Raw genomic sequence first — 15,237 nt, 5'->3', positions numbered from 1 at the left:
GAGGCGGGAGAATCACTTGAACCTGGGAGGTAGAGGTTGCAGTGAGCTGAGATCATGCCACTGAACTCCAGCCTGGGTGACAGAGTGAGACTGTGTCTCAAACAAAAAAAAAAGAAAAAAAAAAGGATTGAAAACAGAATTCACAAACAAGTTTTTCATAAAAGTTAATTGGTTACGACAAAATCATTTAAAATTATTTTCCTTTTTATTTGGTATTCTTCATTGTAAATAACTGAATAGAAGCTAATCAAAATTATTTTTAATTAACAAATCAATTTTAACTGAAGGGAAATGATTTATTTCTATCTCTCTACTTTAAAAATAATCTTTCTATGTGGACAAGAGTACCAAGGTGTCAAATATCATGGTCTTTACTCTAAATATTATTTTACTATTAGTAACCCATGCAAATAACAATATACACTATTTCTTATGTATTACACGCACCGACATTCATTTATTTCTGCCATCGTCAGAACTAAGCAGTAGATTCTGACACACTTGGTGGAGTCATTCATGATACTGAAGCAACACAACAGTTAAAAGGCACTCTTTTTCCTAGTATATAAAATTAGCATGTAGGGAATTTTAAAAGAACCTCCAAATCCAGTATCTTGTGGAGAAATATGCTAAATTGAGCATTTATTATTATTTTTAGGACTATTAATGAAGTTTGGACTCCAGTCCTTTCCATATCTGTGAACACACAGGGAACAACTTATCATAGCATCACTATTTGACCTCGAAGGAACAGCTCGTGTCATCACAGAGCAAAAGTGCTGGCGAAACATTTATCTAGATAAAAGACCTCAAGCAGTTAACCTGCTCAGCAGAGGCAATGCAACCAGGCAACAGGATAATGACCTCTATCCAAATGTGGAAGGTACATCAATTTAATACCCTGACAGCTTGACAAAAGATGATGGCAGCTCAGCAGGAAAACATTAGCCATGATAACGCAGGGTACTGTATGTGAAAAGAATGAATTATAAAGCACAATGCTATTTGGGCCGAGTAGGGATTTTTTTTTTTTTTTTTTAAACCAACTTTATATTTAGGACGGTAGTCATGCCTAAAGCCTCCTTCCATTCTTTTCTACCTGAAGAATACCCTGATAAAAGTAAAAAGGCAGTATGGATTAAATTGACAGCTTAAACACAAATCGAGTTTCCTAACTAAGCCAGGAAAATGCTGCACATCATTTCTGGCAGGCTTGTTACTGTTTCAGAGTAGAAAAACCCGGGCATTGGTAAATTGGCTTAATCCACTTGAGGAAAAACTGGTAACTCAAATAAGTGTGAACAAGACCAGGCTTACTGTGTGTATTATTTTGTTTTATTTTTAAAGGGAGAGGGTACTTGGCCCGCTTTGGGGTGCTTTAGATCTTCAGCTGTAAAATGTCCCTACTGCAAATTCAGTTTAAAAAAACAGTTTAATTTTAGAGTAGTAGCATGATCATGCTTGTATGTTTATTCAGGGACCTTTACTCTGTGACAGGGTTTCAGTCTGTGAGGTTTTCTCTACACATGGCAGGCAGCTGTCAGAACCAGTGTGAGGGGTGAAAGGGCAGCCCGGCTGCTCTGTTAAATCATGGGGTTCCATCAACATCTCAGAATTCCTGCCGAGTGGGAGCTGGGAGACCACAGATTAGAGTACACTGGAGTGTGTATATTAGGTCACTCAGTGTCTATCAAAGCGGTATCACGCCGGTGAGCTGTACAATAGATTTTACTGTGTTCTGTTCAAAGAAAATGTAAGGAAAGTGGACATGTGTGTAGCAGACCATAGCTGAACACTGAATTCTTCTTGTCTTTAAATGGATGGATTTATTATCCACAAGATGAACGAAGAGTAGGGGCACAATCAATAGCTTTGGAAAACATGCGAGGCTGATGGTTTCTATTGAGTGCTTGGAAATAACTGTTCAGCAGATGTGTGTGAAGCAGATGAGTCCACGACCCAGCACAGTGGAGGGGGAGGGGGCCAGATCATGGCTGTGATCCTGGACCATGAACTTGTTTTATGACTCAGGATGGTCACTTCCCTTCAGTTTCACAAAACTTTAATGTCCTCATTTGTGAACTGAAAATAATAATCTCCCTTGTCTTATCTACATCTCAAAATCGGTAAATAAAAAATGAATTCCTAAATGAGAAAAGACTTTTAAAATGTTGAAAGGTATGAAGCATGATGGTATCAAGTGTGATACTTAATTGAGAAATAAAATGTAACTTGTGTTAGTGGATATTTGGTCTACATGTAAAACAGCAAATATCTGCTCCTTTATTACCTATTGTTTAATTTCTTTTTAAGAGAGAAAAATTCATGTTCCCCAAGGCATCATGTAATCTTTAACAAGATAATGGATAAAAGGTGAATAGCATCATGCCTGGCAAGTAAGGTGAAACTTTAAACAACTTTAAAATTTTGTGTTGTATTTTAATTTCTCAATTATAACTTCTGTAGGTTTCTTGACTGTAATAAAAATATACCTGAATTTATGTTAATGATAAGTAATACTAAAAAATATTTCCTACGTGTCAGGCACTGTTCTAACTACATTACAAAAGTTAATTTATTTAATTCATATAACCATATGTAAAGGGGCCCAATTACCAGTTCTTTTGTTGTTGTTTTTTGTTTTTATTTTTATTTTTTGAGACAGAGTCTTGCTCTGTCGCCAGGCTGGAGTGCAGTGGCATGATCTCGGCTCACTGCAACCTCCGCCTCTCGGGTTCAAGCGATTCTCCTGCCTCAGCGTCCCGAGTAGCTGGAATTAGAGACATGCGCCACCACGCCCAGCTAATGTTTGTATTTTTAGTAGAGACGGGGCTTCACCATGTTGGCCAGGATGGTCTCGATCTCTTGATCTTGTGATCTGCCTGCCTTGGCCTCCCACAGTGCTGGGATTACAGGCATGAGCCACCGTGCCCGGCCTCAGTGATCAGTTTTTAGGTTATAGCACCCTCTTCCAAAACATAAGGCTCTGCATTATAATCTCACTTTGGGTTAAATACATTTTCTAATCTTGTAAAATGTGAACAGTCAACTGCCTTCTACACACGGTTTCAGTTTTTACCCTATGTGGTAGACACTATTCTTTCCCCATTTTTTAAGATGAAAATATTATTTCCTAACAGGTTATTTGCACAGCAACCAAATGGCAAACCTAGGATTCACAGGTAGGCAGTTGGCTGTATGGCCTCTCTTTGCATCAGAGGGCCTGAAGCCATTCTATTATTTGGGGGCAACATCATGATGTCCACTTGGATCATTTGGGATCCAAAATGAAGATACCAGGTTGAGAGCTAATTAGTCACCCAGAAAATAACTCCAACATGCAATGTGGCACTAAGACTGGCTCACGTTGGAGCCATGGCCCTATCTATATTATATAAGAACAATCAGCTGGGCAGTTAGCTGTTTCAGTGTGAATGCAGCAATGGCTGCTATGTCCAAAGCACTTTCCAGAAGAGGAAGCTGAAAAGCTACCTTAAGGCCTCATGTTGATATTTATCGAGGTGAATTGCAACTTGAAATGTACTTCTAACATTTGCTACTGTGAGTGCAGAAAAGACATCATATGATAAGGCAAATGTGGAGAGCCCTTTGTTTCTTCTTTTTTAAAAAAAATTAGAACTATTTTTCAACATTGGTTGGAAACAAGTCCTTGAAGAAAATCTTTAAAAGACAGTAAAGAAATTCAGAGATTGAATTCCATTTTGTCTGTTTGTTGTTGGGTGACAAAAGACTGTGAAATACAAATAGGCATAGATAGAGCTGCGTATAACAGCTTTGTGGCTTTCCCTTCAATAAACTCAGAGATTGTCTTTGTATCCAGTGACCCTTGAGGGGGATTTAAAATAAAAACTCAAAAGACAGAGTACAATTTGTCCATACCAAAGACCCAATTATAACTCTCAGTCTCATCTTTTATGGTTACTTCTCAAAATTCTGCCTAGGTGAGAAAGAACTGAAAAATATTCCTCTTTTCTGGATAATATTATCAAATGAAGTGAGGGCCTGGGTGGTTGCCCTCACTGGTGATTGATTCTTTAATGAGCTTTCACCTGCAGGCCCAAGAGCACAGAGACTGCCCAGCTCTCTAGATTTTAAAATAGTGATCAATTCAGACACACATTGGGTTGTGTTGTTGGGACTAGTCAGAAGAACTGATGTATATTCTCTGAATAACAAAAACTGAAATTGAGATATATTTACAAACACATTCACACAAACTCAGAGACCTTATGAATAAAAAGTGATAACACCAAATTACTCAGATGCCTCTAGGCTCGATCAGTATCTTATGAAAAACATAAGGCTCTGCATTATGATCTCTTCTAGGTTAAACACATTTAAAAATATTTTAAAATATGAATAATATAAATAATCTGAATGCTTTCTATGGAACAATTTCATTTCACAGATTACTGCATCAGTAGAGCTGCTATAAGCTACTGTTTTGCTTTTTAAAAAATTAATTAATAGGCACTTCAAGTTTAGCCTCTTCAGAAGGCCATCCGATTTATTTATACATTTTATTAATTCTGAAGCCAGTAGCTCCTCAATGGTGTATTTATGTTCAACTAGGTCAGGTCCGCTGGGATGATATTTGGTCTTTCACAGAAGACACACTGAGCCTGTATGGACAGCAGGCTCAAGCTACCAAACACACTTCCTTTCCTAAGAGTTGACTACATGAATTTGTTAGACTTTAGTGAAAAAAATATAGGAATCCAGATATGCATTTCATAAGTCTCTCTACATAAGACCTTCTACACATAAGGGTGTCAGTAACACGTTGCCTCCTTATTAGGGAAGCAGGCATTTGGCAAACAGTCCACTTGTGATAGTTGGTTTGTGTAGCTCGGTGTAGTAGTTAACAGTGAAGGGCACCCACAAATACCAATAGAGGGAAACACTGAAAACTGTTCTCTCACATTACATTAGTTTGCTTAAAAGGTATGCATATGCTAACCAAGTCACAAATCACTAATTGTCAAGTATGCTGCAATAGAATAAAATTTAGTACAGAAAATACTCAGGTGAGATAAAAAACATTCATGTTTATATTTCTCAATAAATCCGTGATTGACTACTTTGATAGCGATAATGCCATAGAGATAACTTTATAAATACTAACAATGCAGAGGATTTGACATTTAAAATGTTAAAATGCAAGATGACATTCTTACTTCCCCTTTCAGAAATGTTATGCATGGATTACTTTCAGAACTATTTGAGCCAAGCCCCGTTGATGGGTAAATGTTAAAAGGATCTGGGATGTCCACTTTCTTGATCTTTCTGCTCTCTGATTTTACTCAGCGGAATGTGATGAGCACTGTTACCTTTGAAACTATTATTAGCCAGAACTCACTGATGACTTAGTATAGAACACTGGAGTTGAAAGGAGTCCTGGAGACCTCTCCTCAATTCACAAAAGGGAACCAGAAGCCCCAGGGAGATGAAGTGGCATGTTCAAGGCCACAGCTGGTTGGTGACAAGGTTTAGTCCAAAACTCATGTATTGGACTCCTACTATGGTGCTCATTTGCTCTGTTACCCTTAGTGTGATGAAAGACAGATAAATGGCACAAACTCCTTACAGTTTCTATGTCAGCACATGATTACTAGATGTATGCTGTTGACTCTGAATGCTCTGAGGTTGGAAGAAATGTGCAACAATGTAAATGTCACAGGCCTGGAAGTAATCAAAAGGAAACTGAATGTTAGTTACTACTGTGCATAATGCTTGCAACATATCTGTGGTTGGTTGCAATGTATTATTAGAGCGTGGGTTTTTGTCGTGACTGTATGAACCAAGCCGCATAGGGAACGCTGAAGAGCGATCACAAAAATACCTTTCTTTCCCTACTGTCCCTCAAGCAGCAGGGATCAAATAACTGCTTCTCAGCTGTCTGTCTTTTAAACAAAAATATCTCCTTCACTCTACGTGTATCTGTGGCAAGTTAGTGTCTGTTTCCTCTTCTCTCTTCTGTTCTATTTTTTAGACCCCAACCTTCGATCACCAGGGGATACTGGGACTAGAAAGGGCCCGACATGATGTTTTACAAATTTATCTTGGATTCCTTCAGTACGTCACAGTTTGTGTTTGATAAAGAAAGGCAGTGTAGAGCAGGCAGGCAGAAAACAGTCTGCAACTGGATATTGGGTGTGCAGAATCACCTGCTGCCAATCTGGACACTGGAAGGGCTTTCCACTCTGCGTATGACAGTTTCCATTTGTATTTCGGGCCAGCTGCTATTATGCCAACAATGTAATAACGGTGTGTTTTATTCATCTGTAACACAGCCAAGTCTTCCTGCATTTGTCTGGGAAATCACAAAGCTTGATGAGACCTGGAGGAGCCATCTTTCATCTTCCTTACTTCCTAACTGCACACGAATCCCCCAATTCCTTTACCCTGACTCTGGCCTGATCGCTTACTAGCTGGACATGTTTCTTAACCTTTACTTTGCCATGGTAGCCTCACATGGTAAATGGGGCTGACAATACTAGCTCTCTTTGGGTTGTTGTAAGGATTTAATGAGTAACATGTACAGGAATTTAATAGGGCCTGGCATATAGGCACTATATAAATATTAATATAATTACTATTTCCATTAGACAAAATTAAGACTTCCTCATCGTTTTGGATCTCAGCTGATTGTAATCACTTGTTCATCAGTGGTAGAATGGTTTGTTAACTAATGAACATCATATAGCTATACCATAATTTATTCAACCATTCACTTATTATTGGACATTTAGTGTGTTGCCAACGTTCTGCTATGTAAGTAATATTGTAAGGTAACGGGCCCTGTCAAGCATCTGTCTTTACAGCTTCCTTACGAGGTGGATATTTTAAATCCAACTCCTAATTTCAAAATGAGGACACTATGTCTTGGGCAATATGAACCCAATATGACCACACAACTAATAGGTATTATATGCAAAACTTGAGCCCATGCCTTGGACCCTAAAGCCTTAATCAATTGCCTACCTATCTTCTTATCTTAAATGGTTATAATAACAATTTGTTTGTGTACCTAATGTTACAAACTCAATTTTTCCAGAATTTTTCTCATATGGATCATCTTATTCCTTAATAATTCTGAATATTACCAGAGGCTGGGAGTGGGGTAGGATGAGGGAGGAAAGGAAGTTGTTGGTCAAAGGGTACAAAGTTTCAATTGGACAAGAGAAATAAGTTTTGAGATCTACTGCACAAGTAGGGTGACTACAGTCAATAATAATGCATTGTGTATTTCAAAATAAGAGTAAATTTCAAATTTCCAACACAAACAATGGTAAGTAAGTGAGGTGATGGATATGTCAATTAGCTTGATTTAATCATTCCACATTGTATGCATGTATCAAATCATCACCTTATACCCCATACATCTATACAATTATAATTTGTCAATTAAAAATATTCAAAAAGGAATTCAGAATAACTGCAGTGACGTTTTTCCCTTGAGCCCAAACTCCTCAATTTAAAATCTCTGACCTATTGTTAGGAATGCTTACATTGCAACGCTGTCAGCAGCTTTGTCAAATCTTGCACTGGCTTCTAAAGGGCCTAGTCACTTCCTTGCATCCATTTATTCCCAACTGCCTGGACCAGCAAGACACAGAATAGACATGAACAGAATTTCTGGGGTTGGAGGGGATAATATAATTATGATCCAGCAAGAAGATCTTCTTTGCTGCTTTCACCTACTACAAGCTTGTACAATACATTTAATACAATCTGACTAATACCTTGTGGGTCATGAAGAAACTCCCATCATCACTATTGGGAGTGGTGTGAACAAATCACACAAGTGCTAGTTTTAGGAACATACAGATACATCTGGTATTTTGAAGATAGGGATGGTAACTGAGGAACAACTCTGTAAGCGTGCTGCCTGCACAACTGGTATTACTGTGCACTTAAGGGCCCCAACATTTCCCAGAGAAAGGAGCTGGGATGGCACTGGCAACACCATACATCCAAGCTGAGGCTGCCCTCTCCAACTACCGGCCCTTCCCTAACAACACCTATAACTCTAATCATTATGGCTAAAGTTTATGGATCGCTTACTGTGTGCCTTGTGCCTGTCTCCATTCTATGTACTTTACATGTATTAATTCAATCTATTTAATGTAATCCTCACAACAACATTATGAGGTAGATATGATTATTATTACTATTATTTTCCTCATATGGTAAATGAGGAACCAGAAGTGTAGAGAGGGTAAGTGACTTCCCTAAGTTACAGAGTCAGTAAGTACTAAGCCTGGGACTTGACTCTGGTAGTCTGACCTTGGGGCCTTTGCTCTTTGTCACTACAGATGTTCTATAGGCCAACAGCTGGCCCTGGGGCCTGCCTCCTCTCCCTCCCCTAACCTTCCCGGTTTCCTGCCCAGTTCAATGCCACTTCCTCCCATTTGTTCCTCCACTGGTACTTTCAGGGAACTGACCGCTCTCCAGGTGTGAGCTTCCCAGTGGGTCTCCTACCTCCCACCTTCCCCATTCCCAAAAACGCTCCTTCTACTTGTGCCATGAAGCCTTCTGTGACAGTGAAAGAAATTTAAACATAGCAGAGAAATACACAAAAATCACTTCCTTTCCATACAAGGCTTAAATGATTACTAAGAATACCTGAAAAATAAATATTTACTACATAAAATGGAAAATTGTCAGAATTTATGTAATCTAATGTTTCCATGTTATTATAAAGTCCCCCACTGAGGGTTTTCCAAAAGTCTGTCCATGCTAATGCCACTGGCCTGTGAGGGAAGGCAGTGACTGTACACTTTTATGTGCCTCTCTTCCTTAGTTTTTTTAAAAAATAGCAAACATTTAAGATATCAAGAGAAAAGTTACTCTTGCCTAAGTGTCAAGCTTGGAGAGGGCAGAATAGCTAATCTACTTTCTCGACTTCTGTGGAGGTTTTATTTCTTCTGTGTTGTATTAAAAATGTACTTAAATTTCATGTTGACATGCCATTTTATGAACTATTATTAGAAATTATTGATTCACAAATTGAGGGGAAATCTAAGACTAATTTATTTATTATGTTCTAGCTATGTGCCAAATGTCAAGAAGGATTTAGCAGTATCTTATAGCTTTGTTGTTTTAATATTCAGTTTAACTATTTATTTTGCAATCATTTCTTAGATTTTAAGCCATTTTAGGTATATCTGAATTCATTTATTATTAGAAGTTGTCTGCCTCAAATGTTTTGGAACAGTAAAGGAAAGGATTTGTTAAAAAGGGAATGGAACTAAAATAATGAAGAGATTGATGACTTCACTGTAAAAGCATGATTTTTGTACCTTCACTTCGCAGCCATTTTTAAAATTAGCCTATCATGAAAACAACTTGTGCTGTTACTTGTAATCGAAATATAACATTACTTCTCACTCTGCTCTGGTAGTGTAGAAAAACACACTGCTCTAAACAATAAACCTTGCATTTTAGTAACCTCACCACTCAGATTTTTCTCAGGCTATACTGTGAATGATACAGAAAATGTCTTGCTTTCCAAAAGAAGTAAATTCAGTTTTTTGGCTTTACATCTCACTCTGAGAAACCCATTCTCTGGCCCTTGTTGCCATCATGGCATGTCCTGGCTGTCCCACCACTGATTCTGCACCCAGGACGGCTCCTGCCTGAATCCTCTCTATCTACTCCCTACCTCTACACCACAATATCCATAATCCTATCGACTCATCCAGACCCAGATCAAAGGGACTTCCACCATGAGTCTTCCAAGTCAGAGGCAGTGTCCCTCTGTTCAGAATTTTGACATCAGTTGCCCGCACTTCTTCACGTTGCTTCTCTGCTGTTATGCCTTTCGAAGGTGTATGTGGGTCTCCACATTTCTCTCCCCGACTAAACTCCTAGCTCCCAGAGATCAGCGACTCTGGAGATAGTCAATAATTTATTTTATCTTTTGTATTGTATATAAATTTGTGAGCTGCCTCCAGCCTCATGATAAACAAACAATTGTATAAATATATAATGCTTATAATGTAATTATAGAATAAAGAAATGTGGATTTTTAAATGGAGTTGTAAGAGCAATTTTATTATTCTGAAAAATCCATAACATCCATGTACATAAACAGGCTTGTTAAATATATTATAATAAACTAAATAAAAAGGAAATAGCAAGCGTGGAATATAGTAAAAGGACTTTGAAACACAGAAAGAAAATATTTAAAAATACATATAGTATACAGTAAATATTTGATTACCTGTAAACCTGGACAAGTAAAATCAATAGATAACTACACATCAAATTTTGGCTACAGGTTTCAATCACCTGTTGAAAAGAACATTTCAGTACAAGTATTTATAGACTGCAGGCTATGTATATGAATTTATATCCCCTCCCTATCATAACATAATCTTTATACATATATTATCCAGATGGTGATTGGCAGACTTTCTTGCTCGTTAAGTCTGGGAAAAACTGGTAGGGACCCTGCCAATTCCACAGCCCATGGAAGTCCACAGTCCCCAAGGTTTCTATATATTCCAGGGTGGAGGTGGTACTTATGCTCTCAGGGGCCTGGGCTGGAATGGGCCATGCACAATAAATTGTAGCTCACATTAGACGCTTCCATTGCAATTTGCTGATGATGGGGAAGGTAAAGCCGAGAGCACATGGCCTTTTGACACCCAGATGATTCTTTTCTCCCTATTATCTTTCATTTTCTTTCATCTTCATTTTCTCCCTCCTGAGCAAAGTAATTCAGATTTTCTAAAGGAAATATTTGCATCATCTCATTTTCCCAACCTTAGTGGATTCCATTCCTAAGTATAATCTCTAATCAATATTTCTTCAGACAAAAGTAGTATGCTTCTTGAGACAAATTCAAATCCTAGCTGTCAACCAGCAAAAATGTCTTCCCATCACACTCATGCATTGAAAAGGTAGTATATTGTTAAGAAGCTGGAAACAAGAGGAAAACCAGAGCTCACCAGAGCTCAGCAGCTCTACTGCCGTGCCACCACTACAGCTCCCTCACCAACCATGACTGAGGGTGCAGGTGTCCTGTAAACACCCCCATGGCCATACACCAGAACCCATCATCAGCTTGCACTGGGAACCTCCTGTCCTGGGCTGGTAACCTCAGTTTTGGTCCCATTGCCTAACTTCTGGCAGACTCTTGGTTGTCATGCACAACTCAGACTGCTGCCTTCTGTCCAATGTTGTTTCCTTCCCCAGCTCATTGAGATTACCGTGGTCTGGAGCCCACTGGCCAGCTCCACTTTGCCTTGCTGCTGGGCACATCCTCTGCTTCCACCGGTCCAGACAGCAAGCTTGGGACAACACTTTAGATAATATGGACTTTGAATAACTGGCTGTGGGTAATTGATAATTAGATCTATTTAAGATTTCAGATATCATTTCCAAATGTCCAAGTGTTTATAATTCTCACAATGCTAAGTTATTCGTATCTACAGAATGCTTACTTTCACCACGGAGGCAGTAGGCAGAAAGAGAATGATTAAGTGTTATCTTAGAAAATAACAGCAGGCAACAGCATGACCATGCTGAGTCTCTTAGTTAGTAGGCCAATCTATGGCCATGAAGTTGTTAGATGTGAGTATCCAGACGTACTTGGTTCCATAGCTTCTAACCACCTTCATTTTTCTTGGCAAAATCATTTCCACAATTTGTTTTTTTGTTAGAAAACACAGTATCCCATAGTCATGATACTAAGCCAGCATGTTCTCTGTTTCCAGTTAAAAGAAATATAAAGATGCCAGAAAATATTTGCCCAAACAGTGCTGTTTTTCATTAGAATGGCACTTTTGGAGCCTGGTTACTACAATATCAACCATGTAGTTCTATTTGTTCTATTACCATGAAGCACAACATTGAAATAGACATTTTTTTCTACCAGCAACATATAACATTTGTTGGCTATTAAATAAAGTGTTCACAGATATTAAAAGTTTTTTCCTTCTGGGAAAAGCACATTATTGAAATACAACATAATTCCCATTTTCTTTTCAAGCCTTAAAATTCAAGAACCTAACTTTTTGGGGGGTTGCCTCTAGACAGCCAGGGCATTAAATACCACCTGGGACCTGACTGTATCTAAGCTGGACAAAGATGTCAACCCTTTGCCCATCAATTCCTTACCTCTGACAGGGTAGAGGGACCACTTACTCACATTCCTGTCTTAGAACAACCTCTCACAGTCTTCCTTTTTTATGGCAATTTTCATTATAATGTAACTTATCTTGGAAAGCACACATTACTTCACAGAAAAACTTCTCAGAAGCTAGAGAATATTTCATATTCCATTAATATGTAAATTGTGACAAATTCTGCATCTCCAGTGTAATGAGTCTGGAAGTGCGACAACCTAATGGATGTCAAAAATTTCTATGTTTGGCCTGTAATCTCAGCACTTTGGGAGGTCAAGGCAGGCAGATCACTTGAGCTGAGGAGTTTGAGACTAGCTTGAGAAACATGGCAAAACCCTGTGCCTATAAGAAATAAAAAGAAAAATTAGCTGGGCATGATAGCATGTGCCTGTAGTTCTAGCTACTAGGGAGGCTGAGGTGGGCAGAATGCTTGAGCCCGGGAAGTCGAGACTACAGTGAGTCAAGATTGCACCACTGCACTCCAGCCTAGGCTACAGAGTGGGAGCTTTTATATATATATATATGTGCCAAATATATAATAGATATATAATATATAGATATATTATATCTATAATATATGTAATATAATACATATATCTATATATTATAAATCTATGTTTGGCAAATGGATATTGAGAAAAAAGTTTCTTGGGAGTTACGAAGCTCATCATGGCTTTAAGAAATACAGTGGCATCACAGATGGCATGTGCCAGACCAGAAGCTCCTGTGGCCATGATAGACCAGGGTATCTGACCAAGAGTACTCACTGTAAAGTAGGACTCTGCACTGGATGACAGGAACAGCAGCTCCCACATACTGCTTATTCATGATATGCTAGGAATTACAGATACTAATGCCCATTTGCCCAACCATCCTGCAAGGTCAGCAAATGAGAGTTTGGAGAACTTTCCATGTGCCATGCAGGAGCTAGTCTAAGAGCTTTACATGTGTCATTACAGTCACTTCTCATCATACATCTGTGGGATGTGAGTATGACTGCCATCACTCTCTAGATGAGGAATGGAGGCTTCTTTCCCAAGGCCACAAAGTTAATAAATGTCAGAGAAGCTTTCAAACCAGGACAGTTAACTCTGGAACTGAAACTCCTAATGGCCATGCTACAATGACCCAGTGGCTCTCAGGTAATAGGAGGCATTTCGCATCTGTCCTCTCTAATTCACAGCATCAGCTTTGTAAGACTAGCAGTATCATCCATACTTGTAAATGAAGAAAATGAGCCCTGGAGAGATTCAGTCACTTGTCCATAGACACACAGTTAGCAAGAAGTGATGTTGCTGGGATTTGAACCCAGGTCTCCATGAATCTGAAGTATGACTAGAAACACTATGGGGCCTTTGAGGATCAAGCCACAGTGAGCCTCTTGCTCTTCATGGATAAGCTGATTGTGGCCAGAGTTTAGGTGCTCATATTCTGAAATCTAAGGAGACATGAGATAATTTTAGCAAGAAATTGCTTTTCACACACACATTCTTTCTTTTCACAGAGAAAGAGAAAATATGAAACGTGTGATTCAGCAACCTCTCTGATGAACTTTATTTTGCATCCTAATTCTGACCCAAGTTCCAAACTCTTTTTCCACATGTTTCCCTGTTTGAAATCTCTTTGAGCACTTAAGATACCTAAGTCACAAGGATGGAATTTAATTCCTAGAGACATGTAATGCACAAAATATGGAAATGATAGCTGCTTAAAATATAGTTGTATCATCCAAATGAAGGCCCATCCAAAAATGGCATTCCAAACCCCCAACATTTCCTTAAATGCTATTTGCATGTTCTTCAGTTTTGTCTACAGTGTTTTATGGGCTGCTCATGCTCCAAGTGTGGACCCTGCCAAGAGGCTCAGCATAAAATGGTTTCAAATGCAGAGAATGTGATGGGAATCTCATTTGAAACCATATGGCTTTTCATAAATGCTCCAAATGACCACCACGTAAAGGTACAAGATTTAAAAAATAATCCTCCCACCATTAAAAATATATGAATAAATAAACAATGGCAACGACTTCCTTTTCCCCACTGGATTTGGGGATGGGTTGGGGAGTACGAATTGCTTCTGCTCTGGCTGATTTTCAGTTCCGATAACTCATCTTTATTCATTTCCTTTCAGTCATGGCGAGCCATATTGAGAGCAGCTGTAGGCAAAAGAGAACTAGAAGTAAAAAAAAAACAAAAAAACCCCCAAAAAACACAAAACAAAACAAAAAAACCCAAAAAGGATCTCCTCACTGCCTCCTTAAATCGTTGTCAAATAGCCATTCTAAAGAATCCATTGGGGCTCATTGCTGTGCTGGGCACCCAAGAAGTAATAGAAAACAGGAGAAAGAACAGTTTAAGCCAAATTTAATGAAGAGATTTAAATTACCCAACCACATATTTTGGGGAAAAATCAATGTTAGAATGATTTAATTCAAAGTCAGGTTGACCAGGACTATAGGGAAATTATATTTCAAATTAAATTAAAAAACAAACAACAAATCGTACTTTAAAGGTGATGGGTAACACCAGTAGTGGGCAACTAGTTAATGACAGGTCTGGCGGCCTATTCCAGCAAAAGTTACTTAGAAAGTTAGAAGGTGATAAATGAATGCCAACAAGCTAGGTCTTAAAATGTACAATCAGTGAACTGATTACGGGAAATCAACTGGTACAAAGTGGAATGAAATTAAAAATGATTTAGTGATAAGAGTTTTTATATCTCAAAATGTCTTTCCAGGTTTACCCAGGAAGTGAATTAGGGGTCAAAATTTAGTTTTATTTTGTTTTTAAATTTTGGACAAATGATAAATGTTTTTTGGATCAAGCTTAGTCTGAGCTGGGAAGTAAATGCTTTTAACATTTTGTTTGAAATGATTTCATCTGTTTTAGTATATAAACTCAACAGAAATCTTGCTTATGGGTTATTCTACTACACTTCAATGACACAAAAATGGCTTCAGTTTCAAAGGGGAGACTTTGCAAGTTATTATTGCATAAAACATTGCAATCTTGTTTATTTTCTAGCATTTTTGTTCATGTGTTTTTAATGGTTACATGAACCAAATGCTTAGGCAACTGTG

General features: G+C 38.3%; 1 protein-coding gene across 8 annotated transcripts in view; it reads right to left on the bottom strand.

The window, feature by feature from the left end:
* The window catches only part of CDK14 (cyclin dependent kinase 14), a 581,124-nt gene that overhangs the window by 34,266 nt on the left and 531,621 nt on the right, over window positions 1–15,237 (bottom strand). Inside the window, exon 15 of one of the 8 annotated variants that reach the window (XM_021935106.2) lies at window positions 13,614–14,313. The exons of the other annotated variants lie outside the window; for them this stretch is intronic. The gene's annotated coding sequence lies outside the window, so the exon portion shown is untranslated. Of the gene's footprint in view, window positions 1–13,613; window positions 14,314–15,237 lie in introns of those variants that run through there. 8 annotated transcript variants of the gene reach the window in all.

The sequence above is a fragment of the Papio anubis genome, chromosome 4, assembly GCF_008728515.1.
Source record: "Papio anubis isolate 15944 chromosome 4, Panubis1.0, whole genome shotgun sequence".
Classification (NCBI taxonomy): domain Eukaryota; kingdom Metazoa; phylum Chordata; class Mammalia; order Primates; family Cercopithecidae; genus Papio; species Papio anubis.
The sequence above is the reverse complement of the archived record's forward strand: the minus strand, read 5'-3'. Positions and strand labels throughout refer to the sequence as shown.